We start from the raw sequence: 12505 nt of genomic DNA on the forward strand, positions 1-12505 counted from the left end.
GCAGGGTGCTGGAAATTCACCATAGGATCTGTACTCTAGAGGAAAAGAGCAGAAGGCAGAGAATCTACAAAGTATCAAGAGTCCACTGCTGACTCAAGGTCTGAGCAGTGCCTTCTCACATGATCTACCATAATAAAGCATGGATATAATTTTTCTTCCAAACTTGAAAGAGAGCTGAACAAGCTTTTGTTTTCATTCTTGGAGGATTTCACACCACAAAAGTTCCTTGTGATTGCAAGTGTCATGGAGCTGGCACTCCTGCATGATAACACAGGCTGGAAAAGCAGAGAGGTGGCCACTTCCAGAGAGCATACCTACTCCGTCACTGTGGTAGTCACCACCGCACCATGTTATGCCTCCTTGGGTACCCTCTGGCTTCGTTTACTCACTGCTGTTATCTTTCTAGACCCTGGAGGCATTTGAGTCTGAAACATGGTATACAGTGATATCGTAAAGCTGGCTCTCTAGGGAAAAATAAAAGCTTCAATTTATAGCAATTTCCAATTTCTCTGTGTACATAGTTCCCAAAATAGCCACTTTCCAACTAACAACATGTCAACATGTTGTCACTTGGTGTGAAGTTGGTGAAAAAAAAATGTGTGCAATCCCTTCACAAGCTGGTGAGAACTTGTAAGAGCTCCTCTGACTGGAACTGGCTCTGAAAACTTCAGCAAGCTATTGGCATGGTCAGGAGCAAAAAGCCAAAAGATGTTTTTTGGGTTTTTTTTGTTTTTTGTTTTTTGTTTTTGTTTTTTCACAGGCTAGGGTTCAGAAAGCATCCAAAAAGAATCTGATCCAACCCCCTTTCATGGAACCCATCATTACATCCACACTGATGCCTTGTTCCTTTCCTCTTTTTTTAGAATCCCACAGGCCAATTATGCAGCTATTGGGCATGGATAATCTTCAAGGAAGGTGTGGGCTGAGGAATGGTTGGCACGAGCTTGTTGAGGTCAGGATGAGAAATCCAGGACCACTGACAGTACTACCAGGTTCTTCTCACCGACCACTAGACTCTTTTTTGTCCTACAGGAGAAAATGAAAGGAAGGGACTACTGGAGTGAGCAGAAGGATGCCTAATTAGAAGCTAGGATCAGAAGGAAATGAACATGAACGTAAGACGGACTTCACATGCAGGAATCTCATTTCACATATGCTGTGAGATGGGTGACCGGATAAGAAGATGGCACATCCTCAACTGGGACTCTCAACTTCGCCTGTCTCATGGAGGAAAATGAGTATGTTTTAGCAGAGGTGTCCTACAAGATGAAAATCTAGCCTAGTTCTGATGAAGTTGCAGAATGAGAAACTGAGGCTCAGATGTGGATGAGATCATGGAGCAGTCAGTTCTCTAAGCCATGTTTCTGACCACCAGCCTGGGCTTTCTACTCTTCCCCTCACCCCCCCCCCCCCACTATGGAGTTATAAAAGAAAGATTCACCCCTACCAGCGACTTGCTTTGCCAAACTAGAAACATGAATAATAGTTTTTGACTGAATCAACTGTCAACACAGTTGACACACTCACATCCACGAAGTCAAACACTCATCTCCAGTTTTCTCTATGTTTGAAGTATTTAAAAACTTAGGACATCCAGGGAATTTTGCCAAGAAAATCTAAACACCCATTCTCACACAGGCTCTGCAAACAAGTGTCCAGGTCTTTTTTCTTTCTTTTCATATTAGAGACAATATAATGTTCCTGTCACAAGAAAAGTACCATCAAAACCCTGATAGATCGCTCTGCTGCAACTTAGGAGCCTTGGTTTTAGTCCTCATCTTTACCTTGACAGGCAAATATGACAACTTCCTGTTTCTTCAGGGCCTCATTTTTCTCCATCTGCAAAGTGCAGGAATTGAATGCTAAGAACCCTTCAAACTCTGGCTCAACTGTAAACTCACAGCAGGTGTCCGTTCATTAAGTTTATGGACTCTGCAGTCTCTGTATTTTGCTGCACAACTTTTTGATACTCAACAGCCAGGGACACAGTTATACATCTCGACATATGCCTCTTTGTTTTGAAATTATTTCTACAGCAATTTATTAAGGATAACCAGCCTCAAAATTTCTATTTCTCATCAGAGACTTATTGTTGCTGTCTTTGAATTTTCCTGATAACGTCTTAAGTCATAAAAGCCTCCTTAAACTGAGAAATGACAAAGAAACCCAGAGCATCACATCTTTAACAAGAAACAGCTTAAATCCAAATGAACCTTTTACTAGATTATGGGCTCCAGGCTTACTTCTCAAGGGACTTTTGTGAAATCAGAGACAGAAAACAGGAGAACAATAAGACAAAGGGAAATGTCAAGCTAAAGATTTCGGTTTATGTAATTTTATTGTTTTCAAATCTGCCATGAGTCAAGGAAGGAGGGGGAGTAAAAGTAACATGGAGAAACCCACTCACTCACAGCTACAAAGTCCATGTGCTAAACCATGTTTTTCTGTCACTTAGAGTTCAGCTTTCTCCAATATTAATGGAACTTAAGCCAAACAAGAGTCCCTTTTATGCTTTCTCCCCCAGCTCCTTGCTTGCTAAGTCCTGTGCAAACTACAGCAGTTTCCAAGCACACGGCTGTGAAATGATCAGGCTTGGACTAATGCCAATACAAACCAATTTATTGGGGTCCTGAAATTAACTAAAACCTAGAAAGCTTGATTAATTGTGGCACAGCACAGCAAGGAGCATTCAGGAGTACAGCCATCAGGCCAGAGGGCACACCCCAGAGACTCCACTCTGACTCCTGATTTTCAGAGTACGTGAAGAAGAGTCCCTTCTCTGGACAGGACTTAACTGCTCTTACCACATTCGTCCAGAACAAAAATGTTCTTTCTGAGTGCAGCAGGGAAAATGGTAGTTAGTGGGTCTTAGCTACCTATGTAATCAGCCAATCCCATAATAGTAGTCCTTGGGATTAATTTCATTTAATTTAATTATCATCTTTATGGAGCCCATTTGACAAGCTCTTTTTTTTTTTCTTTAAAGAGCACCGGTTAAATATGCCTTTAGAGAGTGGTGGAGATACAGTACCTCTGTGGTTTCCTGGGACACCTTATCACATAGGACAAAGAGAATGATTCTCTGGGGAAAAAACGTAATGGTGTGTATGTGTGTGTGTGTGTGTGTGTGTGTGTGTGTGTGTGTGTGTGTGTGTGTTAAAGATAGTGTGGCATCCCCCAGAGACCAGAAGTTTTCAGTTCCTATTTGGATGGATTCATAGTCAAAAGACACCTAATTCCAAAATGCTAAGTACATTGATACTAAAAGGCTTTTATATATTTTGCCAATCTTAGATCTCGAAAGTGAGACAGTGGCTCCAAGAATTCTGGAACATGGAAGGAATGACTTATTGCAAGATACAGTGGGTCAGCAGGTAGAGACCTCACATTCCTTCTCAGTTACCTACCATATACGTTTCTAGAGCAGTAGGCCCAGTAGTTGGTGGTTCCCTTTTTCAGCCCCAGGCCTAAACATCTGAGGTTATCCAGAGATAATGCTTTACATTATCCTCTGGTGCAGCCAGATCTTTGGTAACCCCTGAAGTATATCTTCTCTGATCGCCTATAAGGGTATGATGACTCCCAAGAACAAACATTTCCCCTTATAAGAATCACCCCAAGCTCTGTAGTAATCTCCATAATGTGAAATTAGTGGTAGAAGGACATAAATACTAAATGTATGCATGTGGCATGGGGTGGGTGGAACTTAGGATGGATTTAAGGAGACCCCCGTCCCAGTATTGGTGGTGCTTTTTGTCAGCTCTATCTTTTTATGGGTCAGAGTTTAGCCTTATTCATCTTTACAATCAAAGGACAACTGAATTAAATGACCTTAGGGGATCTTTCTAACTTCAGGACTTTCTAGAATAGCATTTATTACTAACTGCCAAAATGTTAATTTAATACATTAGTCAGTTTTTGTCAACCTAACATGAGCTAGAATCATCTGGGAACAGGGATCCTCAAATGAAAAATTGTCTTCATAAAACTGATTTATGAGCTTATGTATAGGGACATTTTATTGACTGATGATTGATTTGAGAGGGCCTAGGCCACTTATGGACACCTGATCCTGAAATACATAAGAAATTAAGCCAAGAAAGTCACAGAAAGCAAGCCAGTGTGCAGTATTCTTCCACGATCTCTGTTTCCGTGCCTGCCTACAGATTCCTTCATTGAGTTCCTACCTTGGCTTCCCTTAGCGACACATTGTGACCTAGGAGTTCTAAGGTGAAATAAACCTGTTTCTCTCCTAGGTTGTTTTTGCTTAGTGTTTTATCATAGTAACAGAAACCAGGACAGGTACACAATGTGTGTCAGGCCTAAAGCTATGTCTTTTAATGTATACACCCTTTTCTTTGGATCTCCAAAAACCCTTTTGTGTTGGTGCTGGTACTGTCCTTATATCTGCTTAAAAGAAAATCAATCAGATATTAAAGGGTATAACTAAGACACACAAGTCATCTGTCTGAATGTCAAACCTTCATTTTTTATCTTTCTATTCCCCACATCTTATGTCTCCACACGTTAAAGCTCTCCAGCCATGTGTCTATAAATGCCTTGGCGAGTATTACCAAATTCTATTTTCATTCTCTATATTCTACCTAACAGTGAACCCCTTGATCCCCATCACCAGAGTCTTAGCTCACCAGAACTTTACTTATCATATTCATTTTTCCTCATCTCTCTGTCATCGTGCTGTTGTACAGGCAAATAAATAGAATAGTTGAGGGACCAAAACCTACACATCAACTCCTTAAAAAGTAAATAGAGCCATCTACTCTCTTTTCAGGTTGAATTAGAAGAGGACTGTCGGGTTATATTCATGACCCTTGGAAACTGTTCTCAAGCAGAGACAGCCAAGCCAATAATATTTAGAAAAATAACAAAACTTGACTGTATTTAGCTCTGCAGAAGAACCCTGCTGGTTGTTCATGGTTAAATGTTAATGTCTCAGCTGTTTCTGGCTATCTGAGTGACAGGCTGTAGATTTGGTTAAATGCTCCACTACAAAACCAATTTAGCTGTAAACTTTTTAAAATATATTTTTTACTAATTCTTACAAGACTTTACTACATGGACACAATATATTTTGATCATATTCACCCTCTACTCTTCCCCAAACTTCTCCCAGAAGCATCCCTTATTCTGCACCCCCCTACTTCATGTCTAATTTGTGCTACTATTTAATCATGTGGTAGTGGTGGTGGGGCACTGACTGGAGCCTGGTCAACCTACATGGGGCACACCCTTAAAGAAAACTAACTCTCCCTTCCCCCAGAAGCAATCAACTGTCAACAGCTCCTCAGCTTGTGGTGTGTGATTTTGGGTTAATATTCATGCTGGAATGTTAGCTGGCTTGATCTTGTGTAAATCCTATGCAGGCAACCACAGCTGCTGTTAGTTCATGAGTGCAGTGATGTCCAGAAAAGAGTGTTTGGCTCTCCCTGACCTCTAGCTCTTACAATCCACCCTACTCCCTTTCTACAAAGTTCTCAGAGCCTTTTAGGGAGTGGGATGATATAGATGTCCCATTTGTGGATGAGCACATCACAGATACTTATTTTATGTACTTTAATCAGGTGTGAGTTTTTGCATTAACTGTCATTCACTGCTCAAAGAAACTTCCCTGCTGATATCTGAAAGCTCTACTAATCTATGAGTATAGAGACACAAATTTAGAAGTATGTTTTATACTATGTCTATTTAGTAGAATAATAGCATTAGGTTCATCCAGAGGGTCCATGAGCTCCCTAACCAGGTCTTGGCCAGATTTCCCTATCAGAAATGTGTATCCTCCCATGGATCAGACCTTAAGTGCCATTAGAAAACGGTTGGTTACCCCCATATAATTTGTGCCACAATTGTACCAATGGACATCTCTTCCTATGTCAGTCATTGTATATCTCACAGAGTTCACTGGTGGGTGAGGCTATTAATGACTTTCTTCCCCCAGCAGTCTGCATAACACATTCCAGTACCAGGAAAGCTAGACAGTGTGGACAAAGCTTCCTGGTCAGTACCAAATTGATTTCTCTGTGTCCTATGATCAAAATGTGTAGCGTCTCAGCAATAGCCCATATGAAAATTAGAGCTATACACCATTTGAAGCTAAAAAGAATGTGTACTTTCCCATACACATGAGCAAGTCAAGAAGGTAAGAAGTGTATTTTTTATTATTATTATTATTTTCCTGAGGTAATTATAGGTGCTGAGGCTTACTGGCTCCATCTACTAACTTAGGCCTAGTCCTGGAAGCTTCTAGCCTCCATTCAATCTAATCTAGACCTAAAATGTTTTCAGCCTCTGAGACTTATGGCTGAATAAGCTCACCCCTTCCTGGTTCTTTCTGAGCTCTGACTGGAGGGCTCAACTCAGTTATTCTGGCCCCAAACTCCTCTCCATGCTGAGTAATTCAATCTGGCCTCTCTCTTTCTGACTGTCTTGAATTGTTCTGCTTGGCATCATACTAACTCTAGCAATCTGTTCTAATCCATTGGTTCCTTCTCATTCTCTGGTTCGTTTTGTCTTCATCTGTGTCTAGCTTGTTCTCTCTCTGCAACCTGTCTCTGTACAACTCTCCTGGTAAAACTGTATCCTCTTTCCCTTTTCTCTTTGTGCTACTCTTTCTTGAGTAGCCTCTTTTTCCTCTCTGTGTGACAGTTGGGTAGATCCTATTCTGTTAAATCTTTCTCTGAGTCATCATTTTGTCTGACACTCAGTTAGCCACACCACAACTAGAAACAGGTATTTTCAGTAAATAACACAACCTTGGGATTCTGAATGCAATGAAATATCCTACAGGATAAAAGGTTTTCTTATATCACATAGCATATTACTAGCAGGGCCAGACCTTGACCTAGACTCCAGCTACTGCCATTATATAATTAGAAATGGGGTTTGAGTTGTAGGCAAAGAAAGACAGACATGAACGACATGCAAGGCTCATCTGCTTGCTTTGCTTCCAGCTCTCGTATTCCTACTCACCCACTCTCTTTGATTAGATGGTTTTCTGGAGATTTCCTGCAATTTCCTTAAATTAGAGATTGGCTAATGTAGGTGAGAGATGCTGACATCTAGTTGAACATGCCACATCCTAATCTGGTCAAGCATGGTATAGTTGTATTCTTTGTTTGACCTACAAGGATTATTTAGGTCCAACTATTTTTTCAACTCCTTTCTTTGTTTCTATCTCTACTATCATTCATATATATATATATATATATATATATATATATATGCCACTGTTATCCAGAACACCACATTTGTCACTATTTCCTTTATTTTCACAGTATTTTATTACATCTTTTTAGTGCCACAAAATAGTTTATTCAGGCGTTTTTTTTTTTTTTTTTAAACTCCTGACTTTATAGTGTTAAAGGGGGTTATTTCTTACCTTTTAGGGATTTATCTCTTTTTATCTAACATTATACCACTAACTCCATCAAAACCATTGTTTATAGCTAATTCACTCATCTTGACCTCTATGACAGTCTATCATGTAAGTATATTATAGCTTGCTTACCCATGCTCATAATAATGGACATTTAGGTTATGTTTGAACTTGAGAATTCAGCCATTTACTCCTTTCTTTCTCACATTATTTCTCTGGTGAAGGCTCAACTCTGAGGTAATGAATGTTCTATGGTGAATCTACCCGAATGGGTAATGGAAGAACACGAAACACCTGGAATAAAAGTATAAATTGGTTAATATTTTTAAAAAAATTCAGATTTGACTAGAGAGATGGCTCAGCAGTTCAAAACATCTGATTTCACATATTAGGATCTGCCCAACTCTCAGCAGTAATGAGCAGCTGACCTCAAAAAAGAGATAATATAGAAATTAAGGTGAACTGCGCAAGACTTAAGAATGTCCCCTTTCCTACACAACTGAGGCATGAACCCCCAGCATGCCTAAACTATGTAATCAAAGCCAAACCATCCGATTCAGAGGACCTGATTTTGGTTCCCAACAGCCATGTCAGGCAGCTCACAACTGCCTGCAATCCCAGCTTTGAAATATCTGATGCCCCTGGACTTCTTGAACTTCACACTCATGTCTACAAACCCACACACAGACATATAATTTAAAAGAACAAAATGTTTAAGAAATAGCCAGATTCAAACTCAAGGGGTTTTACTTAATCATAGTCTAATATTGGTCCAAAAGTTCGGTGTCAGGGGAAAGGAGAGTGGAGGTGTCTCCTGCCATTAAGCCCCATGTACTTAAAAAGCATTGTAAAGTACTTGCTTTGCAGATGCATCATCTTTGTACTAAAAATACACTGTGTGGGTTCGTATATTTTGCTCACCCCTGTGAAGAAACAGCATATGTGGGTTGGAGAACGTTAACAAATAATGTCCCTGGCTCACCCACACAGTTGGCATCCTTCAGCCACGGTTTAGATTCCCTCTTCATGTATCAGGGAACATTGGCTCTGCTAACATTACACTATCATTAGTGCTAATGAAAGCAGAATCTAGATTTCTTACACAGTTCCTTTCCTCTGTCACTATGAAGCACACCATGATACTGACAAGTGTCACTTAGAGACAAAATACTGGAAACAAAATCGTTTTCTTGGAGATTCTGGGCGTGAAATATGTTTATAAAAGGAAAGAATGTTTAGATGGTTTACAAAATGGTTTAAAGACCCAATTTGCTTTGAGGATTTTCTTTCTTTTCAATTCCTTTCTCTACAGCTTGTAAATGCTGCTATGGGGAAAATTTCACAGAGCTCAGTGTGGTAAGGGAAGTATACTTGATATTATTTTCACTTTTTCAGTAGTTGGACAATCAGCTTCCTAGTCATTTAATTAGCTGCTAGTTTCCCAATGCCAATTCAAAAAATTATCTTCCAAATGACACAATATGCTTGTATATGAAGGACTGTAATACTTATTTAAAATAAAAAAATGAAAATTATTTGGGGAAAGTGTTTTTCCTGATTCTCTACCAGGCCTCCTCCAATATAGTTCTTATAGAAAATCAGAGTTCAAACTGGTTGGACTTTATTATGTTTTAATAACCTTTTACTTTAGATTAATATGTGCAATTTTATATTTACAAAAAAGATATAAAAGCAGTTATTTACCATATACACTTCAAACTATCTTCACTAATCACATTATATTGTATATCACCATGTGTGGTATGTTGAAATTAAGAGATTTATATTGATAGTTGTTTAAACTCTAGCTTTTATTCAATTTCTCCCACTAATATCTTTTCTATATTCTGGGATTCTATGTATGCTACAATGGAGCATTTAGAGAATTACATGTTAAATGGAAGAGAATCAACAAATTATAAATGAAGAAGACCCTTTATGTCCTATCACTACTTATTGGATTTGGCAATATCTTTATGAAAATGTGATAGAATGATAATAGAAAAGGGACAACAATGGGGTGATGGAAATAAAAACGAGTTGTTATTTAAAATGGCCTTCAAAGCTTCGAGGTCAGTACCAGCTTGTATGTAGTGCATTCAGCATTAGGTCTTAGAATGTTCTGGAGGGTAACCAGTAGCAATGGCAGTAGCCTGTATTGTTTGGGGTTGGTCATTAAAAGCCTCTTGACCAATGACTCAAAAGGAGGTATCAAACAACTGCCACTGGGCTTTTGTTTGATAACCTTATAGTGTCTGGCAGAGGTATTATTCCCTTTACAGGGTATCTCCATTTAAACTCATATATAATATATACATATGCATGTTATATATTAGGAAGTTCCTAAAGCAGTAGATTTTCATATAGCTGATTTCAAACATCTTTAGTGTTAGTTATGGCCATCTTGACCTGACCCCCTAACTTAAACTACAACCCTTAATTTTCCACCTGTGTTCTGCTATCAACTGTCCCTTAAATTCTTACTATTCCCAATGACACCTTTATTTTTCTAGCCCCTTTACCCTCTTTACAGTTTCCTAGCTTCTCTAGGAACTCTGATTTAGACACACAAACCCACAGATTTCAAGCTAAGATCCTCATATGAGATATAACATGTGTTGAATAAATTTGAATTATCACAATCAGTGTGAGTACTTCTAGCTGCATTCACTTATCTGTAAGTTTCCTGATTTAATTTTTCTTTATAGCTGAATAAATTCCATTGTGGTTAGATAGCACACATTTCTTTATCTATTCATCCCTTTATGGACACCTAAGCTGTTTCTATGTCCTAGCTATTGTGAATAGAGTATCAAAAAATTAAGTTGAGTTAGTATCTCTGTATAGGATATACAACCCTCTGTGTATATACCTAGGAGTGGTATAGTTGTGTTATATGGTCATTCCTTCACTGACATCTTGAGCAAACACCACACTGATTCCCATAGTGGCTGCACAGTTTTCACTCCTATCAATAGTGAATAACCATACATTCTCACCAGCATTTGTTGCTTTTTGTTTTCTTGATATTAGCCATCTTTACTGGGATAAGATGAGAATTCAAAGTAGTTTTCATTTGCAAAGAAAGGTATTATTCAGGTTTCTGGAGGAGAAAAGTCATTAACAGTGTTAAGCAGCAATGCACAATGTGAGGTACAATCATGACTGGTCTTAGAAAGTGTTCCCATTAATGCAATAGTGGTGTGAATGTTATGGTGGTAACCATTCACTTTATGATTGCATTTAAGTTCTACTGAATAGAACAGAACTCATGTCTGGTATAGCAAACTGGAACAAGAATCAATAGTTAGAAGATTTCAGGTTTTTTTTTTTTTTTTTGTAAATAGACACAGTATCCAACCACCTTCTAAATATTTATCTTTATATCCATTAAGTAGTGAATCTGTGAACACTCACCAGAACATGTTCATTTTGCAATGGGTCATGGTTCATGTCGAGATTCACAGTTGGTCAAAATATAGAGAATATGTGACTATGGAGTATTCAGCCTTAATGGAACATTTCTATTTCATCCTGTGTCCTCAAGGCAAGTGCCATCATGGAAGTGGGAATCAAAAAGATTGGGTCAACTGCAATGTAACAGTGTTTTCCCTGACATGGCAGGGGTACTTCACACATTACCTCATTAGAGACTGTGGTTGCATCAATTAGAGATGGGCTTCTGTAGTCCAGTCCCAAGCTGAAAAGCTGTTGTCAATTGATGGTGTCTGAGGAAGTGATAGTTTTCTTCAAGGATGTGGCCCCTGGTGAGTTCCCTATGTTTTAATAAATTACCTCATGTTTATGTAGGTATTGGCAGCCCTAAGTAAACTCAGTGGAGGGAGTAGGGAAGAGGACATGAATATGAGTGGGTGTTCTGGTAAGGAGATCTGGAAAGAGCTGGCAAAGAAAGGGGGTTAATATGATCAATATACTTTGTATACATATAAGAATTGCCCCCAAATAAAATATTTTAAATATCAAATATTGATTGATCATTTCATTGCGAGAGCTTTTAAAAATAAGTAACACCATAGTGAGCAAGCTCAGGAAACTGTATAAAACAGTCATTTAATAAACAGACTTCAGGATTAAAAGTTAGTAAATGGTGCCTTCCCTTAGAAGCATTGTGGGTGTGGTTGCTGTCACATGTGAATCAGTAGATGGCAAAGAGGAGAGAGGCAATGTCTGTTCTCAGTGTTCTGACCTATAAATATCTTTTGATTGGTAGCCTAAAATTCCCTGGAAAAAAAAGTGAGAAGACCACCAGTCCAGAGCCAAGCAGGGCTCTATGGGGAGCAAGCCAGAGACTAGAAGAACCCTACCTAGGACTGAGGGTTCCTGACTAGAGTGAGCCCAAAATAGACGATCCTTACATGGGGCCAGGAGTAAGTCTGAGATGACTACTAGACTGGAACCATGAGACCTGGAGAGGGAGCTAGCCTGAGAGGACCACCAATCTGGCACCACACAGGACTGGGGGTGGGAATACATAGCAAGCCAGAGATGAACCCCTGTCTGGCACCATAATGCATGAGCAGGGCATAGCACTCCTGAGATCACTCCTGAGACAACCTCAGACACTCACAGACTCTGGCACATCTAAGAAGAATAAGTAGTGGAGAAATGGAAGAGAAAAAGAAATAGAAGGATGTGGGAGCAATGAAGAGAGGCAGATCTGGAGACTTGAGAATAGTGAGGCACAGCCTTGTGTAAGTAGTTAGTGATGCCACCTGGAACCATGGTGCAGGATCCTGGCCTATGCTGCCACTGAGAGCCACATCTGGGTCTGTGGCACTGCAGCAACTCTGTTAGACAACCCAAGACCAGGTGGATGTTCCTGGTCTGAACTGTCACCTGGGAACATATTGATGTCTGAGGACTGTGCAGAAATGGTCCCACCTTGGTCCTGGAGGCTTGAGAGAAGGAGAGCTGACCCCACCCATAGCCAGCTTCAGTTCTCAGGAGAGCAGACCCTCCACATTGCCCAGCATCAGAGATCTGGTCCTACTATTCATCTTTCATGTGGAGGTGTGAACTAGGGAGAGATGCCTCCCACCTCACCCCTTGCCTCCACTGACAGGCAGGAAAGCTGGCCCTCCTAGGTCTTAA

The 12505-nt window shown here is 39.7% G+C and overlaps 1 non-coding gene across 1 annotated transcript; it reads left to right on the forward strand.

The window, feature by feature from the left end:
- The first annotated feature begins 11504 nt into the window (after positions 1-11504).
- On the forward strand, positions 11505-11633 carry Gm23325. Its single transcript, XR_003953214.1, has one exon. It is a non-coding gene; the product is annotated as a small nucleolar RNA SNORA17 (small nucleolar RNA).
- Positions 11634-12505: the final 872 nt, after the last annotated feature.

Source organism: Mus musculus, chromosome X (genome assembly GCF_000001635.26).
Source record: "Mus musculus strain C57BL/6J chromosome X, GRCm38.p6 C57BL/6J".
In the NCBI taxonomy this organism is placed as follows: domain Eukaryota; kingdom Metazoa; phylum Chordata; class Mammalia; order Rodentia; family Muridae; genus Mus; species Mus musculus.